This window comes from Schistocerca piceifrons, chromosome X (assembly GCF_021461385.2).
Source record: "Schistocerca piceifrons isolate TAMUIC-IGC-003096 chromosome X, iqSchPice1.1, whole genome shotgun sequence".
NCBI lineage: Eukaryota > Metazoa > Arthropoda > Insecta > Orthoptera > Acrididae > Schistocerca > Schistocerca piceifrons.
This window is the reverse complement of record NC_060149.1, coordinates 428,047,502-428,070,760: the sequence shown is the minus strand read 5'-3', so window position 1 is coordinate 428,070,760 and position 23,259 is coordinate 428,047,502. Positions and strand designations below refer to the sequence as shown.

The following is a 23,259-nucleotide window of genomic DNA, read 5'->3' as shown; positions in this document are numbered from 1 at the left end:
GCTGTTGGCAAGTGGGGTGCATTCAGCCCTTGTAAGGCCAATTGAGTAGTTACCTTACTGAGAAGTTGCAGCTCTTGTCATGGAAACTGACAGTGGGCGAGAACAGTGTGCTGAGCACGTGCCACTCCATATCTGCATCTACTGATACCTTTCGGCTGAGGATAAAATGGTGGTGTGTCAGTGTTGTGTGGGCCTTTTGAGATCTGTTTGGGTGAAGTCTCATTTCATATGCCTAACCTATGAAATTGTATCTCCAGTTGTGTGTGTGTGTGTGTGTGTGTGTGTGTGTGTGTGTGTGTGTGTGTGTGTGTGTGTGTGTGTGCGTGTGTGCGCGTGTGTGTGTTCCAGATGTATATTGACGTACTTTTTCCCAAGTTATTCCTGTTTCCATTATTGGATTACCTTCTCTAACATGAAGTTGAAGAGAACTGGCGACAGTAATTATGCTGTAGACCCGAGCTTTAATTAAAAACACTTTGGATAGTTCTCCCATGAATATCACTTTTGAATGTGACTGTAATTAAAAATAATACATACCAGTAGTATGAAACTAAACTCATGTACATTCAGTACCTAATTTTGCTAATATTTGCTCATGACATCAGTCAAGAAGTTGTTAAATTTGAGATGATTCTGGCCGAGGTCCGTAGACAAATAAGGTTGGGCAGTTAGTAGTCTCCAGTAAGCAAGCTGCGATTAGCTGACGCTGCGATGTCACTATGAAACAGTGTCTGTCTCGGGAACAGCGCTATAATATGCGAGCCGCGCATTTATGCCATGTCGTTGTGGTATATTTTAGTCTCTACTGGAATAATGAAACGTAAATTCTTGTATTGCTATAATGTTATTGGTACATTCGGCAACTTCTCCAAATTGAAATGGACACTGCTGACTTAAAATAAAATCAAAACTCTATCGAATTCAAACATCTAAAAATATATGCAAAGTATAGTCTGTTTTCATAGTTTTCTGTCAAGGTAAATTCAATTTCCCAAGTTGTTTCAGAGAAAAGTTTTAACAAATAAAAAGATCTATGTAGCTAATCCTCATTTTCATTTTGCATATATCACAAGTTCAAAACAACTTCAACTAACAAGTGGACACTGTCGTTTTCACTCAAGGAGCCATGTAAGTGTCTTATTTGTAGAAGGCATTCAAATTAGCTAATCTAACTGCTGCACACAAATTTATAATTTTAGTCGCACCTCTAACCTTACCATTTTTTAACCAAGTGGGAAGAGAATGTCGATCCCAGTTGTTCATATTAACTCATATAAAAGTACTTTAGACTGAGAACTTAACTCTATTGCAAAATAAGCAAGTTCACTTACCACGCCTGTTGTCCAGCATTGCTGGGATGTAGTGAGGGAGGCATTAAGTTAAATCTTGGCACTGTCAGTCTTGGAATCTTGCTGGGTAGCTGTCAAACAAACACTGTCAGAGGACCTTCACTTCTGTCACTAATTTAGGTTCCTACATAACTTAATTTCTGCAAATATTGTTCCTTTGTACCCAAAAACGAAGACAAGTGCCGCTTCCTTGCTTTGTGATGGTGAGCAGCCATTGCCTTCTTTGCCTTTTCTTTTGATAACAGCCAGTGTAGTAGAATAAAGGTCCTTGTTCTGACGCAAATTTTTATTATTTCTGGAGGAACATTGGGAAAAGGCTCATTAAGTACAGCACACATTTTCTTAATTATGCCAGTTGCTGTCGACAAGTGTCATGTTCATAGATCTCGGCAAAAATTAATTGAAATTTGCTAGCGGTTTCAAGCACAGTTTCTGAGGTTCTGAGGGCACAAGCAAACTCTCACACGGAATTATGCTCAGCCATCCACTTGATGTATCCTCTGGCACTGTCAGTAATTCGCTAATGGGTCTGGTCAGTAGTTAGTCGTACTCTCTGGAGTGGTACATATTCAGCAAGCTATCTGTACCCAATGGTCAACAACTGTTTCTGTCCATAGCATACCTAAGCTACACAAGTTCACTGTGTGGTGCTAAAGAACAGCCACTTTTAGGCAGCCAAACAATCCTCGATCTTGATCTTTGATCTCCTGGCTATTTGCACATCGACTAACACTGATATGAGACACACCAACGTGCCTGACTATAGAGAAGGCCCTTCTCATAGCCCATGGACGAGGCCCTTTGGAGGAATCATCAAGATTTGCCAGATTAACATAGAAAGAATAAATAGGGCTAAATGCCAAGTGTTAAGTACGATTTTATGTTATGACAACATCGATCTGGTTGCAGTTCAGGAAACTCACGCTGAAAATTAAGATAAACTTAAACGGAGAGGCAAGATCCCAGATTACACTCTAGTTGGCGCAACATATCATCGTGCCTATGCCATGGCCACATATGCTCAGTCTGCAATTGGAGATGCCCATCTGTTCTCAGTAACAGTGCACGATGACTTACATGACATTGTTGCTAAGACAGGAGAACTCTCAGTGAATAATGTGTATAAACCACCAAGTAGTACCTGGCCTCAAGAAGTCCCGCCCTATCTAGAACACCCAGCCATATATGTGGGGGATTTTAATAGCCACCACCATCTGCGGAAATGCAGAACAGCTGATGGAAATGGCGAGGCTGTTATTGAGTGGGTAGGCAGTAACAACCTGAAGGACTGAATAACAGACCGGTCAGCAGTTTGGAGAAAGGAATATAACTCAGACATCTGGCAAAAACCAAAACCCATTGAGTTCAACAAGACGTGTGTTGAAAAGACTTCCCTCACAGCCAACACCGTCCAGTCCTGATCGAAATTGGAACTAATATACCACTATTAACAACCACACAACGCCTGAGGCGGAGAAACTGGATAAATGCCTGGGATTGATCCACTCAACTGCCAGTAACTATGATAGATACATAGGTGCCGTTAAAAGTGCATCAAAAGCCATTGTCTCAAGGGGGTTCTGAAAACAATATGTACTACGCTGGGACAAAAAGTGTGAAACCAAGTATGAAAGATTCCTTGAGAGTCGAGACCCTGAGATTGCAGAGGACCTGCTGCATAGCCTAGACGATGCTCGGCGATAGAAATGGGTCAAAACAGAGAAACGTCTAGTAGGAAGGCCTAGTCTCTCCTTCAAAAACTAGATGGACCTAACAAATTGCATCATAACTCTACAGATATTTTTGCAAATACGATTGCACCTCACACACTCATTACATCCAGAGCTCCAATGAACAAAAACCATCCAATAATGATGTCCCTTAGGACAAACAGCACGTCACAGCTGTGAAGCTATGTGAAGCCGAGGGTAGCCATCTCAGTCCGACCAAAACATTGCTGCTGTAAGCTTGTGTGCATAGGCTTGTCGCTCGCTTTTGGAAAGATTTTGCGTTATTATGGTGACTTGTGTGGTGTTCGGATGTACGAATCGTTCTGATTGTGATGCGAAATCGAAGGGAATAACATTTCATGTGTAAGTTGTCTCGTTAAGTGTGATTTTACAACTTCATTGTGAATGAACGTGTGCTACATCGGTACTTGTACTATAGCGTGTTTTTCTCCTGTATGATTTTAGATTTCCTAAAAATGAAAGTCGGAAAGCTCTGTGGGAGAATGCCGTGAGGAGGAAGAATTGGCGTGCGTCTAAATGGAGCACTATATGTTCTCTGCATTTCTGAGAAGAGGACATAGACCGAACTTCCCTTTCAACAGTAAGGCTCCGAGAAAATGTTGTACCATCGGTTTTCCCTACACACCCAAAACATTTGCAAAAGGTATGTTAATTCAAAGAATTAAATTCTTAGTTTTCAAGTTCACATTTCAGTATAATACGTACGTATCGTCGATAATCGAAGTGTTGAGTAACTCACTTTGTCTTCATCATGTACCAAATTAAAAGCTAACACTACATTAACTGGCGTAAAGTATAGGCCTAAACAGTACACTGTGTAGATTTGCCATTCTATGTACCGTATTTCAGTAAATATTGGTGGTAATGAACAATGTTTCCCAGTAGAGTAACGTAACTGAAATGTCCCAGTACGTATTACAAACAAAATGTATTTATGGGGCTTTGGAGGGAGGGTATAGCTAACTTAGTTTTCAGTTTCTATTATTTAGCTCTAACTCCGAAAGTAATGGAATACACGTGTGAAGTAAATTATATTAGTTATGTGAATATTTAAGGCAGTAGTTTGTGAACATCTCACTTTGTCTGGTCTACTGTGTTGTACAACATTTTTGTTGCACTGTCTTTGCTAGTTAATGGCAGTTATGTTTTAGGAGTAATTGATACAGCTCTAGTTTTACTTATATATGTTGATTTTGGGAGGATTCCTTCAGGTCATTTGAATACATTAATTTCACTTTCCACCTGATTAGGTCCTTACACATAGCTTTTGCCTAGGAATGATTCCATGCTGTATATAGAATTTAAGAGGGGAGGTGCTGGAACACTGAAGTGTTTCTGCAGCTACACAGTATGTTATAAAGAGATAATCTGGTTCTCCACATTGTCATGTAGAAACAAATTTATGAAACTCGTTTTTGATGAGCATCAGCCTCTGCACACAAGAGAATATTTGAGAAGAAAATTCAGGTTCGCTGTTTAGATTATGAGACTACTGAAGCTAACAAGTTTGTCTCGTATAATTATTTAGTGACGTCACAATAATCAACACTTGGGCTGTGTTAAATATAACTCTGTATTTGGGTTAAGCACAGCAAATGAACATTTCTTTTGTTTGATGCACTATTCATTGACATTCTCCATTGAAAGATATCATTGATTAAAAAGCTTTGGCAGTACCTTCTTGTTAACATTATCCACAACTGTGGAACATTGAATATGCACCAACCACTAATGCAAAATTAGATATAACACACAATTTTATATCATTAACTGTTGGACCGGTAACTTGTTAACTGACAGCACCCATAGCGATACAGTGTGATAGTTAAACAAGACACCCCAGCAGAAATATTTTACATGTTCAAAGTTTATATTTTTTCAGTAAGTGTGTAATAATTGTAGCTTCGCACATGGGAGGCATTTCAAGTTGTCTGCTGAACACAACAACGGTTTTTGTTAGAGTAATGAGTATTTTATGAACAAGATAAATAGTTGCTGGAAAAATAGAATTTATATTTCTAGAAAGGACTAAGAATAGGAGTAATTAGTGGGCTGTAACATGCTGTTCATGACAAAGACTGTAACACCTTTAACCATCTGTTAAAAACAGTTCTTAATGTTTTCCATCAATTTATTTCATTTAGGGAGACAAGAAGAGAAAGCCACCATTGCGGAAGGAGAGCTCTTCCTTTCCATCTTCAGTTTTGGCTGCTGTCAGCAGAGTGCAGGATGAAGTAGTTCCTGCTCTTGTTCCTGAGTACACTGCAGGACCACCAGAACATAGTCAGACATCCTCTGAAAGTGAGGAACTGAAGACGAAGTGTGAACACCTCCTAAGAAAAACTGATCAGTACAAAAAACAAATTAAAACTCTTCAGCAGTCTAAGCGACGACTTAAGAAGAAAGTGGCTTCTTTGAGTGCTATCATTAAGGTACTGAAGGACAAGCACCTTGTGGATGAAAGTTCACTAAATATACTAGAAAGTATACCTGGAATGCAGAGAGACTCGCTGCAGCGACAAACTGCGAAAGCTGGGGCACAGGCTGTACCTAGGTCATACAGCCCAGAACTACGCTCCTTTGCCTTAACACTGCATTTTTGTTCCCACAGGGCTTATAATTATGTTAGGCGCTGTTTTTATACATGTTTGCCACACCCCAGAACATTAACAAAGTGGTACCAGTGTGTGGGTGGAGCACCTGGCTTCACATCCGAGGCGTTTAAGGTAATCACGGCAGAAGCTAGTCACCGTGAAACAAAGTTTCCAACTATATGTAGCTTGGTAGTTGATGAAATTGCCATCACGCAACATGTAGAATTTGATGGTACATGCTATTACGGTTATGTTGACATGGGGTCATCTGTAGACAAAGATAATTTGCCCATTGCCAAAGAAGCATTTTGCCAAAGAAGCATTTGTGCTCATGCTTGTGGCTATTAACGCTTCTTGGAAGCTCCCAGTTGGGTATTTCCTGACTGCTGGTATAACTGGTGAGCAAAAAGCCGAGATAGTTAAACAGTGCATTGATCTTGCCAATTCAAGTGGTGTGAAAGTTGTTTCGCTCACATGTGATGGTTCAGCTAGCAATTTGTCAATGGCTAGATGTTTAGGCTGCAATCTCAATTGTGAAACTTTGAAAAGTACTTTTTCAGTTGAAGGGAATGATCATGAAATGTCATTTTTCCTAGACCCTCCACATATGTTGAAACTTGTGCACAATGCTTCACGAGATAAAAAATTTCTTTGGGATGAGCAAGGTGGTGTCATTTCTTGGCACTTTTTGGAACTGTTACATAAATTACAGGTCAAGGAAGGGCTCCACATAGGCAACAAGATCACTGCCAGTCACCTTAATTTTTTTAAGAATAAAATGAAGGTGAAACTGGCTACTCAGCTGCTTATCAATTCTGTGGCAGATGCCATACAGTACTGTTGTGATATGAAACTCCCAGGTTTTGAACAGGCATCTGCAACAGTAAAATTTATACGCATTTTCAACTGTCTCTTTGATGTCTGCAATTCCAGAACACTTTTACAAAGTGGTTTCAAGCAGGCATTAAACACAGTAAATTCTAGTGCTGTAGAGGGATTTCTTTTAAAGGCACAGAGGTACATCAAGGAACTCACTGTTGGTCCAAATCCTCAAGCAATGAGAGTTGTTGACTCAAATAGAAAGACAGGGTTTATTGGATTCCTGGTGTGTATATCCAGTGTTTTACACATGTATAGCAAAGTAGTGGGGACACAAACTCATGCTCCTCTATTGAAGTTTCTGCCTCTTTACAAATGTTCTCAGGACCACTTGGAAATGTTTTTTAGTGCCATCCGAAGTCGTGGTGGTTGGAATAACAACCCCACTGCTCGCCAGTTTGTTGCAGCATACAAGAGGCTATTAATTCATAGTGAGATCCGTGGATCAGAAAGAGGGAATTGTATAACTTTGGAAGATATTCCCATTCTTACTTTCAGCAGTTCCGATGTTGAAGATCACATAAATAACACTTTGGAACGGTGGCAGTTACTAAGCACGGAAAATAGTGCAGCGACAACTGACAACGACCACGATTACTTTGCTACTGGAATTTATCTCTCTGAAGTGGCAGTCCATATTGTAGTATATATAGCTGGATTTATAGTGTGTCACTTAGAGAAAACCTTAAAATGTGAACCATGTTTATCCATGTTGAGAGGGGATGGTAGCCATGTTGCTTATTCTCTCACTCATAGAAAGAGTAGGGGATGGTTGGTTTTACCATCGAATGATGTTGTTGACATCTGTGTGTGTGCAGAAAAAGTGTTCAGGCGCTATACTACAGGTAATTCTAAAGTTCCTTTGAAAAATCAGTTTTCCAAATGTGTGTCTGAGGTGCTTAGTGAATTCATATTCAAGCCACTGTTTAAGGAGTTAGCAGACCACATGAAAAATCAGCATCCCTTGGACAATCATATGATACTGCTGATTAAAGCAATTGCCACACGATACCTCCTGACAAGGCAAAAACATGCAGCCAAGAGAATAAGTTATGCATTGCATTAAAATAAAATCAGGACAACCTATACAAAACTGGTACTCTTTAAAGGTCAGTAACTGATATTTGTACACAGAGGTCTAGTGTGTGAGGCATCTTGTATAAAGCACTCATTGTATTGAGGCAAACTGGGAATGTAACCTTATTGTAATTAATAAATGATGCACATTCTTCCTTTTCCGTTATGTCTATGTTGTTATAACCAGCTACAAAATGTTTGTTATTTTTTTTTTTTTTATTTATTGATTTATTTAACCTGGCAAGATTAGGGCCATCAGGCCCTCTCTTACATCTAACCAGGCATTCTACTTATTTTACATTCATATGTTTTAGTAGGCATGTTAAACTACATCTAGTACAAAAAGTGAAATAAACAATTTGAAAGGTACACCTGGAAAAATACATACATATAGAATTTATATTCTTAGGTCACAAGTACTGTTATAATTAGACATTATTGAAGAGACAGATTTTAGATAGGAGTGCCGGCAGCAGGGAGTATGAGGGAGACTCATGGTGAAGGGAGGAGACGAATAGAGACATGATGAAACATAATTAAGGAAATATAAAGGAAAAGAAGATTGCGTGGCTAATAGAGAAAGATGAAGAGGAAGGCAAGATAGGAGACGCTAGCTTTGCTATTTGACAGATGAGGGGATTGTCCTTGTACATTAATTTTGTGGAGAACTTTTGAGGATGATAGTAGGAAATGCTTCAACTTCTTCTTAAAAGCAGCAGGAGATCGAATTTTGCGCAAGGTAAGGGGCAGTTTGTTCCAGAGGCGGACAGCGGCAACTGAGAAGGAGCTTGCAAAAGTTTTTGTTTTGTGAGTGGGCACAGTTAGGATACCAAATAACAGTGACCTCGTGTTTCGATTATGATGACATGACAGGTTTTTAATCTCTGAAGCAAGGTACTGGGGTGCTTGCGCGATGAGGAGTCGGTGGAGTAGACATAGAGTGTGGTAGTCACGCAATTTGTCCGGCCGCAGCCACCCTAGCTCGGAGTATGAAGCACTAACATGATCATATCGGCGAATGTTGCAGGTGTAACGCACACAGGCATTCATGGTTAGCTCTAGCCGTCTTTTGTTTTCACTACTCATGCCTTGTTGAATCACATCACAATAGTGGAGGTTCGGTAGAACGAGTGCTTGCACGAGCTGGCGTTTGAAGTCCTGTGGAAATATGTTCCGAAACTTTTTGAGAGCATAGAGACAAGCAGACGTCTTTCGGCACACTGCGACTGTATTCTCTGCCCAGTTGAGATGCTCATCCAAAGTTACACCCAAGTTCTTCACTGTTTTCTGATATGGTATTGGAGTACCGTCGAGCAGAATAGGAGGTAGCCGTTCGCGGAGATCTGAACTTATTAATTTCTGATGGGCTATTAAGATTACTTGCGTCTTTTTTGCATTTAGTTTAAGCCCCAGGTTTTTCGCCCATCTCACTACTGAAGACAGATCATCATTCATCTGAGCGATTGCAGTGTTTACATCTTCAGGTCTGACGCTTAGGTAGAGCTGGAGGTCGTCGGCATAGAAATGATATTTACAGGAGGACAGAACCGACGAAATATCGTTGACATATAAAGAAAACAAAAGTGGTCCTAAGACTGATCCTTGTGGCACTCCCGAGGAAACATGTTTCCAAGAAGATTTTTCATTTACGCAGACAACACATTGCTGTCTGTCTTTTAAGTAGCTTTCAAACCATCTCATTGCACTATCAGAGAAATTAAGCTGTATCTTAAAACTATTAGTACTAGCATATTCAGTGTATCTATGAAAATTTGTTCCTGGTGTGTGATGGAGTCAGACAATTATAATTTTATGTGTGTGTGTGTGTGTGTGTGTAATACCTTTCAAATATATCTTCCTCAAACCAACATTTGGAACATTATATGTAGAGTGTTTCCAAGTGATTGATACTCCACCATACCAGTATGCAATACTGGTTCTGCAATAGCTTGTGATCTGTGTGGTTCCAAATGGGACATAATTTCTTTTTGAAATATTTAGCCATTGTTTGGCAGAATATGCTGTAGTATGTTCTAGCCAGTGTTGTCAATGAAGTTTCCACGAGTGACAACATATTAATGAGAAATAGAATTGCCTCATTTTTGTCACATTGAAATACATTCCTATCATTGTGTGGTATGTTATGGTTTTTGCTTGTGTGTCATTACAAATTATATTTTTTGGTGATCTAGTCCAACAGTGGTTTACTCTCAAAAATGAGAGATAGTAGTGTTTGCAGGTGGGCGTTATTGGTTTTTCACTGCTTCATTGGGCACTAAATTTTCTAGCAGTCTCTCCCCTAATCCATTGAAATGTAACCCACATGTTGTACAGAAACTACAGCCCACAACATTTATATATGTAGTAAGACATATTTTATAAATGATTGCATATTTTCTTATGTTTATTTGCTTGACTACTTTCCTGGTTTATGCAAGACCACTGTGATAAATCATATGTATGTGGAATGGTAAATAGTATTACATTTGTATCAGTCAGGAAACTGAGACATTTCTTTCATTCTCAACAAGCAATGATGTGGACTTTGTTACAATTTCATATAATATTTTTTTACATAGAACTGTGTTATTTTTAAATTCCACAATCTTGTGAAAAAGGCAGTTAACTGAAAAGTCACATTGTAATAATTTTTCTGTATACCTGTAACAAGCAGTTCAACAAAGTGGATAACAACAGATCAAGAAAAGCTTTTTTGCTGGATTAAAATTCTGAATATAGTCCCTAATATTTATGCTTTATTTCATTCCCAGTTCCCATACTTTTTATGAATGAATAAGGAATATATAGCCTATATTTTTATTAGGATAATGATTTCAAAAGCAAATCCTAGTTTCAATGTTAGTAAAACTTTGTCATTGGCAAGCAATGAAGCTTCTGCTTATTGATTGAGACATTCCACCCTTCTCAAACTATGATGTAAACTTTTTCTCCATGATCTGTCTCAATCCCTTCATCATTTCATTTTGTACCACTGTAAATACCTGTCAGCTTGACAAGAAAGGCTTGCATTTAAAAGAATGAAAGTTATAAAATAGGGAATGACATAAACAAAGCTCAATGAAGAATGGTTTATGCCTACGCTACCTAAAAACACTGGGACATTGTTGCCCTGTTAACAAATCTCTTCCATACCAAAATAAGAAATTGGAACCTAAGGTAAGTAAGCAATAAGTAGAACTCCTTACTAATATTAAAATGAGTCCCATAGCAGATGAAAATTGGAACACTGTTATACTGCCTTGGCTAACAGACATGTCATTTAAGTGCTGCTGCTGCAGTTGATTTGTTAGTTACTAAAAAAAGTGCCCCGGTCTCATATCAGAGCTGCTGCATATCAATTAAGAGAAGAAATGTGGGTATGTATTGAAGTGTGTATGAACTGTATGGCAAAGAGTTTTGTTTTCTTCCTCAGGGTCAATGTTATCCAAACTGAAAGTACCTGTTTTGTGTATAACAAACACCTAATTTATATTTCTTGGGATTCTCCGCAGTTATATTCCACTTGACAACGGAATGAAGTTGTGCACAATGTGACAGGTTGTTGGCTAAACATTAACCCACATTGAGCTATTTTATCAGACTTATTTATCTGCTGCTTCATTGTTTAAATAATTAACAACAAAGACAGATCATTTGGTTACCTCTTCAGATATAGATGGTGGTCAGAACCGCAATCAGACTGTTACACATTAGTAAATAGCTGCTACAATACATCATTCTGAACTCAAACAACTGATTTGTATGTCACGAAAATCGGAAAAGACGTCGTCACTTTGCGTAAATCTGGCATTGCTTCGTCCAATCAGATGATCGTAAGAATAAGTAAAGAAAGAACCCTAGTTTGTGATACACGTTGATTACTGAATTAACAAAATTGTATCGTTTACATTGAAGACTAGCTATTCGTAATATTACATTAAAAGCTATTTTTAATCAGAAGAAACGCGTAATTTCGCCTATACGAGGTTTTGTTTTAAACAAAAACTTTGAAACAACCAATCCGATGACGTTACATGGGTATACGGTGCAATTAGCGACTTTAATACACGCAGCGCTATAGCACACTGGCAATGTTTTGGTCGGAGTGTCATGGCAGCGAGCCACGCCCCCCTGGCTTCAAAACGTAGTACGGCTGGGATACGTAGCGCCATCTCCCCCTATTCTTAAGCCCGGTCCACACACAACGATCTGTCTGCGCAGACATCGGCGCAGATGTCTGTACATGCAAAAGATCGCTGCAAATGTGGTGTGTTCACACGACACGAACCCCTATCTACTACTCGCCCGCCATCTGTCGGTGTAGAAAAGAAATATCAGTGGCAAGCGACTACGCTCTCCGTAAACGTCAAAAATTTAATTCAGTTATTTTGAAATATAGAAATGGAGGAAGTTTTGTTGTGGTCTGTGTTCGCAACTTGTGTTGCAAAAAACATTCAGACCAACCGCAGGAAACAGAGAAACGGTAAAAATGGTGTAGACAGTGGCTGCTAAAGCGAAAGCAGTTTTCTCACGTAAATTTACTGCGAGAGTTGGAGGGCGAACCTAACGACTGTCGAAATTATTTGCGGATGGATGTCGAAACTTATAATTATCTCTTAAAGCTTGTAACCCCTCATATTATGAGAAAAAATACTTCATGAGAATGGCAATTTCTCCTCATGAAGGGCTGGCAGTAACGTTAAGATTTGTAGCAACAGGAAGGAGCTACAATGATTTGGAATTTTCAACGGCAATATCGAAACAAGCGTTGAGTGAAATAATACCCAACACATGTGAAGCTATTTACGCTGTCCTGTAGGATGAGTTCATGAAGGCAAGTCAAGTAAATTAAGTCTGCAAAGTTACAGATAATATTTTTAATGTTGTAGACGTGTTTGAAACACAGTAGGCCTATATTATTAGAGATTATATACCTACATGACCAATGAGCTATGGTTTACTTTGTTTCTGAGTAGGCATTTTCAGTTCGCTACTGTGTAGAAGCAACCTGTTACAAACTTTTGTTACAGGATGCAAAACTTCACTTTGAATTCTAGACAGAGTTCGCAACGAATTTTTTTATTTTTTTATTACTGTTTCTCTGTTTGCCGTGGCGGCAACTGCCGGCAATTTTTCAATTACAGCATTGTATGCTGCTGTCTTTTTGTCTTCGTCACTGTATTCTTTACTTTTAATCTTCCACAAACATGGGTGGTTTATATATATTTCAATGAATTCACTTACAAACTCTCGAGAACACTGACGAGTATCAGCCATTTTAATGCCCTGTGCGCACAAATACAAACACTAGACTGAGCAAACAGCTGTTTCGCGCCAGATTTGCGGCAATCTGCTGTCCACACGCTCCAACTTGTCTGCGCAGATGTGGTTTGAACCCACAGATTTGAGAGGTTTCGCTCAAACCTCCAACTCCAACTTCCATGTTTGCACACACCTCAGGTTGGTGCAAAACTCCTGTCCACACGCAACGATCTGTCTGCGCAGATTTGATGTGCGCAGACATTTGCGCAGACAGATCGTTGCGTGTGGACGGGCCTCACCTCCATGATTCTTACCTCCATGAGTTGTAAGCGTTGCGATTATTATCTTTGAAGACGAAATTTTTGGCGGGCAGTAAAATCTGTGTTTGTTTGTTATTGATTTCGACCAGGTGGTATACGCTGCATAAAACTGTTGTAGTAACTCAGCAATAGGATTTTTGCTATTGTGATTTCTAAGAGACGAAAAGTGGAGCTCAAAATTGTTGAAGAGAAAACAGGAAAAGTGATATACACTAGCATTTTGGGAGGCAAATAAGCTGATCGGTTAAAATGATTGTGGTTGGAATAGCGTATTTTCCCACAGAATATAAATGTATACGTATAATTTAATACTGTGAGGTATGTACTCAAGCTGCAGTGTTGTTCTCATGAACGTTCTAAACGTCAGATTCAGCTTCATACCTTTGTTGTATGCAGCTCAGTACTGTTGTAGTGGCTGTTGGAAGGCTTCTTCAGAGGTGACTTCCGTTTAAACATGTTGAGATGTTAAGTAATGGAGTTGTTGAACACCACTGAAGTATATAGCGATGAAACTCTCTAAAACCAGGAAGATACTGTGGGAAATTTATATTTGCAAAACAAGATGCTAAAATAGCAGGTAAGGAATCATATGAATGTCTCGCCTGACAATCACAAAATTCGTAAATCAAATCAGTGTCTAGTAAATTCACTGTCTGTTATTAATCGTAGGTTCCATTAGGGAGTAAATGTTTTATGATGTAAGTATTATTATTTCAGTGTTAGAATGGACAATTTTTAGAACTTAGCTGCGCTGCTTAGAAAGAAAATGCTGTAGGACAAACTGAGTAAAAGTATGCTGTCAGTCCTGTTTACGGTCCAGTACAGTGAGAATGATCTCTTAAGTAGGGAGTACTGGCCTTTTTTGGGTTGTACCATAAAGATTGAAACTCTGAATAAACGTTCCGACAGTAATTAAGTTTCATTCTGATAATTTAGTCCTGCTTTCTTGCCAACTGGCAGTCATTGCCTCATCACTATTTCCTAGCCGAAACTAATGTGAGGTTATTCGCACAAGGTCAGGTGCTGATGCTCCACCCATATGATTTGCCCCGTGATGTCATTGTGAGCCTTGATGTTTTTGAGTCTTTGTGTTTGTAGATTGTGTGTTGTAGTATTTGGTGGCACTCTCTTGTGCTGGATGTTTGTTATTGAGTTGTTTGACATGAATGTTTCAGGTTGCTATTGAAAGAATTTGTGCTGGCTTTCTGGTGAGTTACTTTGAATTTGCATATTTTGGCTGATGGATTATTTTGTTTGGAGATTTAATATTTTTCTCTTTTCTTCAGTTGTGAAGAAGATACAGATTTTTATGAGCAGCTCATTGCTTGTTGCAATGGGTGGATTTGTTTGTGGGTATTGAAATTGGTGGTGATGAAAGTTTTCATGAATTTCCGAGATTTCTGTGTAGTGTTTGGTAATTGTTGGGTTATTATGGGTAGGTATATGGGTATTGATATACCATCATTAGTTAGGATACATTTCTGATATTAGTCATGTGAGCATGGTTTGGTTTGCTGTACTGAGAACTTTGTTTTAGATAGAGTAAGTGAAAGTTTGGTGTCTAGGACTTTGCTTGAGCTATGTGGGTGAAGTGAAATTTGCAACACCGTGTTTTAGATTGGTTGGTTCCTGATATTGAGGGCATTGTTGGAGCTATGCAGGTCAAGCGAAAATTGTGTTGAGTTTTTGAGTTACTGGTATTGAGGTCTTCATTTGAGTTATATAGCTCACACGAAATTTACATCACGACTAGTTTTCATTTTTGTAATTTTTATGTTAAATTGTGTGGATTTCGTGTGCTTGATTTTTGGGTGAATATTTGTTTTGCAGTGATGTCATTATTCTTACTGTCATTTGTTTAGTTTGTCCTCTTCATTTGGTTTTCCTGTTGGTTTTGATTCTATTGCTGGTGTTAAATACTACACGTTATTTATGTTTGTTCGCAGATGTAACGAGTGATGTCGTCGTCACCATGTTGTATGTGCTTGAAATAGTTTACACCATGTTTATGGCATTAATGGTTAAAACAGGTGGGTGGAATCATGACTTTCCCCCAATATACCTTTTATAATAGAGAAGTAGATCACTTTATATCCTAAGAACAAAATCAGTTTATATAGTTTGTGTTTTGATTAATTAATTAAAAATAGTGCTATGTTCCAAGAACCATTGGTCTGCTTCTTTCAAAATGGTGCAGATTACATTGCTTTTTACACTCTGTGTCTTTTTTGTGCTTATGGCTACATAATGGCTATTTACAGATTACCAGCCAGCTTATTGGCTTAAAAGTAATAATAATGAACATATTGGTCTGTGTCACTGTTCATGTTACTGTTACAAGATGTTTACATCTACTTCTGAATAGCACAATCAATCATTGTAGTCTTTTATACCACAAGTTTTTTGTTAAATATCCATCTTTAGAGCACAATTTGCCAGAAGAAGATATTTCAGTTCAGATTTAAATTTGTGTAAAGATTTATAGCAGCCAGTTGCCTTTGGTTTTATTCTTCAGTTGCTGTTCACCACGACTGCTTTTAAATTGACAAGCGATTTATCATTAGATGGTAAATATTTATTGCATATTTGCAGCATTCTTGTGGCTCATGTAGTTATGGCAAGAGAACAAAACATATATGCACCGAATGTGGTGAGAAGTATGTACTGTTCACACCTGGCCATAGCTGCAAAACTCCAACAATGCTACAAACATGCAATAAATATATACCATCTAATGATAGTGATCCAAAACTGGTCTTGGTTAATAAAGATTGAAAAATAATACAAAAGGTGGCTGATAGTAATTTCTGGAAAGTTTCAAAATTTTTGGGCACATGTCAGATTATATTAGTGGGAAAATAATAGAAAACTTTTGTGGCTATTGTTGAAAGCTTTTGTGAACCTTTGCCATACTTAGTGATAAAAATGATTATTATGTTTGTTCTGAATTTTGATTAACATAACCTCTTGGTTTACAGACAGCTATGGTGGCGCAGGTTTGTTCGTTATGTACATCATTCCACGTACTTAGACCGAGCAAAAGCTGCACATGCAATGCAAATAGAGCAAAACATATGTTACTTTTATTGTTGTCATTGTCAGCATCAGTGGGAAGTACATCAGTGGGTTGGTGGACAGGGCAACATTTGGCTCTCCCCTTCCTGTGCACCGTACTGTGTCTGAGAAAGCTTTGTGGTGCCTAAAAAGTCAGTTATTATAGGTGGCACATAGGTGTCAAGAAAGAACTGCACTTGGCTGCATCCTAGCCACTGCCACAATCAGTTACTTTATTTAACGTGTAGTGTGGTTGTGAAAAATCAGTTCAAGGTGAACTGTGATCTGCACTAGTACTATGGTATGAAGATATTTGAGAAGCTCCCATTTATCGTACAGCAGGTAATTATTTATCTCAGCCAATTTAAAGGAAAATTTAAAACATACCTCATTAGTGTCTCCTTCCACTGATTGTCTTAGTGCAAGGATTTGATTCCTTCTTCAGATGGATGGCAAGAAGTGTGTTGTAAACTGTCCTGTGTAATTACATATTTAGGTTATTGTTTTCTTTGAAAAAATACTTGATTAATGAAGTAAATATTAAGTTTCTGATAAGACAGCCTGCAGCTACCTAATATAACTGAATTAGCAGCTGCTTTCTTTTTAATTCACTTGAACACATTTAACTGGTCTCAAATGAAAAACAGCCCACAGTTGCACTAAGTTATGTTTATTTTAAACCTTGACCATCGTTTCAGAAAAAGTCGTACACACTAATAAATGAAAAATGTCTTAGCCCAGCAGCTGTGTCAAGACCAATAAAATAACTTCAACAGACATAAGCCTGTTTCAAACATAAGTAAAATTACATATGGCACTGAATGTCCTACGCCACTACCACTGTTACACTACAGTCACTGGGCTAAGACATTTTTCATTTATTAGTGTGTATGACTTCTGAAGATGGCTATATTATTATAGCTGAAACCATGGTCAAGGTTTAAAATAAACATAATTTAGTGCAACTGTGGGCTGTTTTTCATTCGAGACAATTTCGTAATGGTTGCTGTTGTCACTGCCATGATGAAAATAATGGGACATTTAACTGGTATAAACAGACCTAGTATTAAGCAGTATTGTGATAGTTCCTTGTTAATATAGTGTACAGCTTAAGCAATGTTTGATTGTCTTTTATTAATGTGTGCCTTCACTTGTTCCTTAGCCCTGTAGGTTCACCTTCTTGATGGGATGTACAGAATACGATGAATGCGTAGAAGAAATATCTGTTCTTTTGAAATTGTGTTGGTTTATTTATGTCAAGCAGCTGAGGAAGTTAGGAGAGAGACGTGCAGGGTCCTGGAGAAGGCAAAAATGCCCAAGAACAACATAACTTCTGCTGAATGGAAGGCTCTTAAGGCCCTACGTGAGGATGAGGACACTGTCGTTCTAGCTGCTGACAAAGGCAATGCCACGGTGATACTGAGGAAAGAAGATTATTGGCAGAAGATAAACTCACTGCTACAAGATACTGCCTACAAGCAACTGGACAAGGACACGACAGCTTCCGTGACTCGCAAGACCATCGCCTTGCTCAATGACTCTGGACTGGAAAAGGACGTCATCAGGAAGCTGTACCCCAGAGCACCGGCACCACCACGGCTATATGGGCTCCCTAAGATCCACAAAGACGGAGTTCCATTGCGACCCCTAGTGAGCACCATCAACTCACCGACATATGGTTTAGCCAAGTACCTAGCACAACTGCTCAAACCGATCGTGGTTCACTGTGAGCACCATGTCAAGAACTCGGCGGAGTTTGTGAAGGTACTACAAGGCTTTTGCCTGGATAATGAAGATCTTCTTGTCAGCTTTGACGTCACCTCACTCTTCACACGAGTACCGCTGGAAGACTCCCTAGCGCTGCTCGAAACACGCTTTAGTGAGGACACAATAAAGCTGTTCCGTCATGTGTTAACAAACACCTACTTCAAGTGTGGAGGCAAATTTTATGAACAAGTGGATGGTGTAGCCATGGGGTCCCCCTTAGCTCCAGGCATCGCTAATCTTTACATGGAGCACTTTGAAGACATAGCCCTGGACACCGCCCCATTGAAACCGAAAGCCTTTTACAGATATGTGGATGACACTTTTGTCGTGTGGCCACATGGCAGAGAGAACCTGCAAGACTTCCTGCGACATCTCAACAGCATACACAGCAACATACAATTCACCATGGAGGTGGAAGAAAACGGAAGCTTGCCCTTCCTTGACATTCTAATCAAGAGGCACCCTGATGGCACCTTGGGTCACGCTGTGTATAGGAAGAAGACACATACGGATTTATACCTTCATGCACAGAGTTGCCACCACCCAGCACAACGCAACTCAGTGCTTAACACACTTGTGCACAGGGCCAAGTCTATCTGTGATGATGACAGCCTACCTGCAGAGTTACAACACCTAAGGAAGACCTTCCGCAGCAACGGTTATAATGAGACGCAAATCTCGCGCGCCCTACACAAGAGCAGGAAGGTAGACACACCAGAAGAAGAAGATGAGACCAGATGCCTGGCATTTCTACCATACGCGGGACCGCCAACAGCCAAGATTGCCCGCATTCTGGAGAAACACAACATCAAGACAATTTTTCATGCCCCAAGTAAAATTAAGGACATACTTGGCTCAGTCAAAGACCACCTAGGACTGCAGACTCCGGGCGTATACAGTATTGAATGTGAATGTGGTACGAAATACATCGGACAAACGCAGCGCTGCATCACGCAGAGGCGCTCGGAACACATTAGAAATGTACGCCTTGGTCAGACAGAAAAATCGGCGGTAGCGGAACATAGCCTTAACGAAGGACACACCTTCCTCTTTGAGGGTACGAAGAAGCTGTGTGACGCTAAAGGATTTTGGGATTCAGTTTTCAAAGAGGCTGTAGAAATTCGGTTGAACAGCAACCTGATCAATCGAGACACTGGTTTCCAACTCAGTACAGCTTGGAATCCCGCAATAACTAAAATTAGAAGAGAACGCTCCGGCATGAAGACGGTAGCGGCCACAGACGTATTAGGAACCGGCAGGGACTCGACGCCCGGTCCGCGCTGCGAACCCCCCACCACTGGCGCGGCGGCCGATTCTGCAGGTACCTGATTGGTCGGCGCTTGGAATCAGTCACTGGTCCAGGAGCCTTTATAGGACCGCGCAACACAGCATCTCGACACTTTGCTTGAAGATGATGGGTACGAAACCCTTCGAAACGTTGCGAGAAGACGACGCCTTTACTCGGCTGATCACCCGAGAAGATTTCACGAATGGAATACGCCGAGAAAGTCTCAAATCACATTTATTAATGTTATGTCACTTTCTATAGAAGTATCATAGATACACTTTAAGAAAATGAAATGGTTTACATCCCACTGTGAAAACCCACTGTCATAAAATGTTTATTGAAGTGGATGACACTTGTATCTCGTGTTGGTGTTACTGTTGCAATGAATGTGAGTTTTCAGTATGACATGTTAAAAACAAACAAAATAAATTTGTTTGTTGCAAATGGAGTTATGTCTCTTACATATGTTATATTGTCCCATTTTATAGGTGTGGTGTTCACAATCCCTGCTCTCATCCCCACCCAGAACAGAATCACTGAATAATGTTGCAGAGTGTGTGTGTGTGTGTGTGTGTGTGTGTGTGTGTGTGTGTTCAGCCATTGATACACAGTTCGTTTTCCTCGATTCTTTCCACATATCACCTCTCCTCTGCTTGTAACTTCAGATTGATCAGTCTGTGAGAGTATGTAATGGGCTATGAAAATGTACACTTATTACAACAGTTTCTTGTAGATATGTTTAGTTTGGTTTGACCTTTTGGATGCAACATGATCTTGAAGAAATAAAACAAGTAGAAGTAGCAACAGCTGTAACCAGTGCTTGATTTGTAAAAAAACAAGAGGTACCAGTACTGTGACTTACCAGAGGTATCGGTACGGCATACCGTCACAAATCGAGCACTGGATATAACAACAAAAGCAGTTGTTTGGTTTAAAATAGTGATGCCAGTAATTGTACCGGGATTGCTTTGTCATTTCACAGCAATAAAAAAGGAAGATTTATGTTTGACGGTATTATGAAAAGGATAGTTGCTACTCACCATATAGTGGAGTCACTTGATTCGCAGCTAGGCACAACAAAAAAACTGTCACACACAGCTTTCAGCTAAACAGGTTTTCATTAGATTTATACAGCATACAACACACAAATGCAATGCGCGCAGACATGCCCACCGTCTTTTTCAGTCAAGGCAAGACTTTGATGAGTGTGTTGCACTGCTGCTTGCATGCTGGCCTTGGCAGCCAGAGACTGTGGTCAGGTATGTGTGTTTGAGTTGTGTTTACGCACACATCTGTGGTGTGTGTGTGTGTGTGTGAGAGAGAGAGAGAGAGATTCTGATGAAGGGCTGTTTGGCCGAAAGCTTTGTTTGACAGTCTTTTTGTTGTACCTACCTGTGACTCAGCATCTCCAGTATGGATTTGTTATAATGTCCAGTGTTATGTGTCTCTTGTCAGTTATGTCCTTGTTCACCATAGCCACCCAAAGAAACTTATGAATAAAACTGGTCTTATGAATTTTTGTGGGGGAGGGGGGGGGGGGGAGTTTGCACTGCTCGCATGGAAAAATCTATTTTGCATGTGTTAATTAAGTAGTTGCAGCACAATCATGGGTCTGCCATTATAGATTTATCATTGAGTCAATATAGCAGAATTAAAAAATAATTTGAAAGTGATGAATGAAATCAAAATATTTAGTGTTTGGCTCTGCATGGGATCTGAACCCTGTCACATTCATCTTTTTTTGTTGTAATATACACTCCTGGAAATGGAAAAAAGAACACATTGACACCGGTGTGTCAGACCCACCATACTTGCTCCGGACACTGCGAGAGGGCTGTACAAGCAATGATCACACGCACGGCACAGCGGACACACCAGGAACCGCGGTGTTGGCCGTCGAATGGCGCTAGTTGCGCAGCATTTGTGCACCGCCGCCGTCAGTGTCAGCCAGTTTGCCGTGGCATACGGAGCTCCATCGCAGTCTTTAACACTGGTAGCATGCCGCGACAGCGTGGACGTGAACCGTATGTGCAGTTGACGGACTTTGAGCGAGGGCGTATAGTGGGCATGCGGGAGGCCGGGTGGACGTACCGCCGAATTGCTCAACACGTGGGGCGTGAGGTCTCCACAGTACATCGATGTTGTCGCCAGTGGTCGGCGGAAGGTGCACGTGCCCGTCGACCTGGGACCGGACCGCAGCGACGCACGGATGCACGCCAAGACCGTGGGATCCTACGCAGTGCCGTAGGGGACCGCACCGCCACTTCCCAGCAAATTAGGGACACTGTTGCTCCTGGGGTATCGGCGAGGACCATTCGCAACCGTCTCCATGAAGCTGGGCTACGGTCCCGCACACCGTTAGGCCGTCTTCCGCTCACGCCCCAACGTCGTGCAGCCCGCCTCCAGTGGTGTCGCGACAGGCGTGAATGGAGGGACGAATGGAGACGTGTCGTCTTCAGCGATGAGAGTCGCTTCTGCCTTGGTGCCAATGATGGTCGTATGCGTGTTTGGCGCCGTGCAGGTGAGCGCCACAATCAGGACTGCATACGACCGAGGCACACAGGGCCAACACCCGGCATCATGGTGTGGGGAGCGATCTCCTACACTGGCTGTATACCACTGGTGATCGTCGAGGGGACACTGAATAGTGCACGGTACATCCAAACCGTCATTGAACCCATCATTCTACCATTCCTAGACCGGCAAGGGAACTTGCTGTTCCAACAGGACAATGCACGTCCGCATGTATCCCATGCCACCCAACGTGCTCTAGAAGGTGTAAGTCAACTACCCTGGCCAGCAAGATCTCCGGATCTGTCCCCCATTGAACATGTTTGGGACTGGATGAAGCGTCGTCTCACATTGTCTGCACGTCCAGCACGAACGCTGGTCCAACTGAGGCGCCAGGTGGAAATGGCATGGCAAGCCGTTCCACAGGACTACATCCAGCATCTCTACGATCGTCTCCATGGGAGAATAGCAGCCTGCATTGCTGCGAAAGGTGGATATACACTGTACTAGTGCCGACATTGTGCATGCTCTGTTGCCTGTGTCTATGTGCCTGTGGTTCTGTCAGTGTGATCATGTGATGTATCTGACCCCAGGAACGTGTCAATAAAGTTTCCCCTTCCTGGGACAATGAATTCACGGTGTTCTTATTTCAATTTCCAGGAGTGTATTTGGTTACACTGATGCAAAACTTCAGAAAAATTACATGAGATATTTTTCATTTCAGGACACAATGGGAAGTAGTTGAAACCCTGCCATTGTCTGAGGATTAATGAACCCTGATGATGACAGAAAAATTGTTATGAACTATCATTAACGCAATACAAGTCATCCAATCTTAGCATTTTAAGAAAACTGAATTGTGTGGTTGCCTTATTCTTAAATCAGTATTTATGTCTCCAAGAATAGATATCCTTTCCTTAGACCATTTTGCAAGAAATGAGTCAATTTTTTCCAAGGTCTGCCCAAATGCTTCAATATTAGTGTCTGGCATACAGTACAAATATATAGTTTTGCTTTTTAACATGGGCTGTAACAGTACAGCTGCTTTCATTGCATTTTCTAGGCTTGTATCATCCACACTAAGGACACTGTAACGCACAAGTACTGTAAGCCCACCAACTTGATTTATGTAGTCTCTTCTACGATACCTCTCCGGTAGCACATCAGTCTGAAGTCATAAAGCTGAAAATCTTAATGATTTCAGGATGGTGTTTGCTCAAAAATGTACACACCACCACAATTTTGGTTTTACTTTTTCATTATTGTCTTCAAGGTCTTATTGTTGGATGATGACCAATTTCTTAACATCATATGAAAAAAAAATACTACTGAGGATATGCTATAATTATTATTAATAATTTGGTTAGTAAAAAGTGTAGTGATCTTGGACTTTGGAAAAGTATATGG

At 40.4% G+C, this 23,259-nt stretch overlaps 1 long non-coding RNA gene across 1 annotated transcript; it reads left to right on the top strand.

Moving 5' to 3' along the window:
• Window positions 1-13,284: 13,284 nt before the first annotated feature.
• Window positions 13,285-17,629, top strand: LOC124722139. Its single transcript, XR_007006445.1, has 3 exons — window positions 13,285-13,550; window positions 13,629-13,809; window positions 15,179-17,629. It is a non-coding gene; the product is annotated as an uncharacterized LOC124722139 (long non-coding RNA).
• The last annotated feature ends 5,630 nt before the right edge of the window (window positions 17,630-23,259 follow it).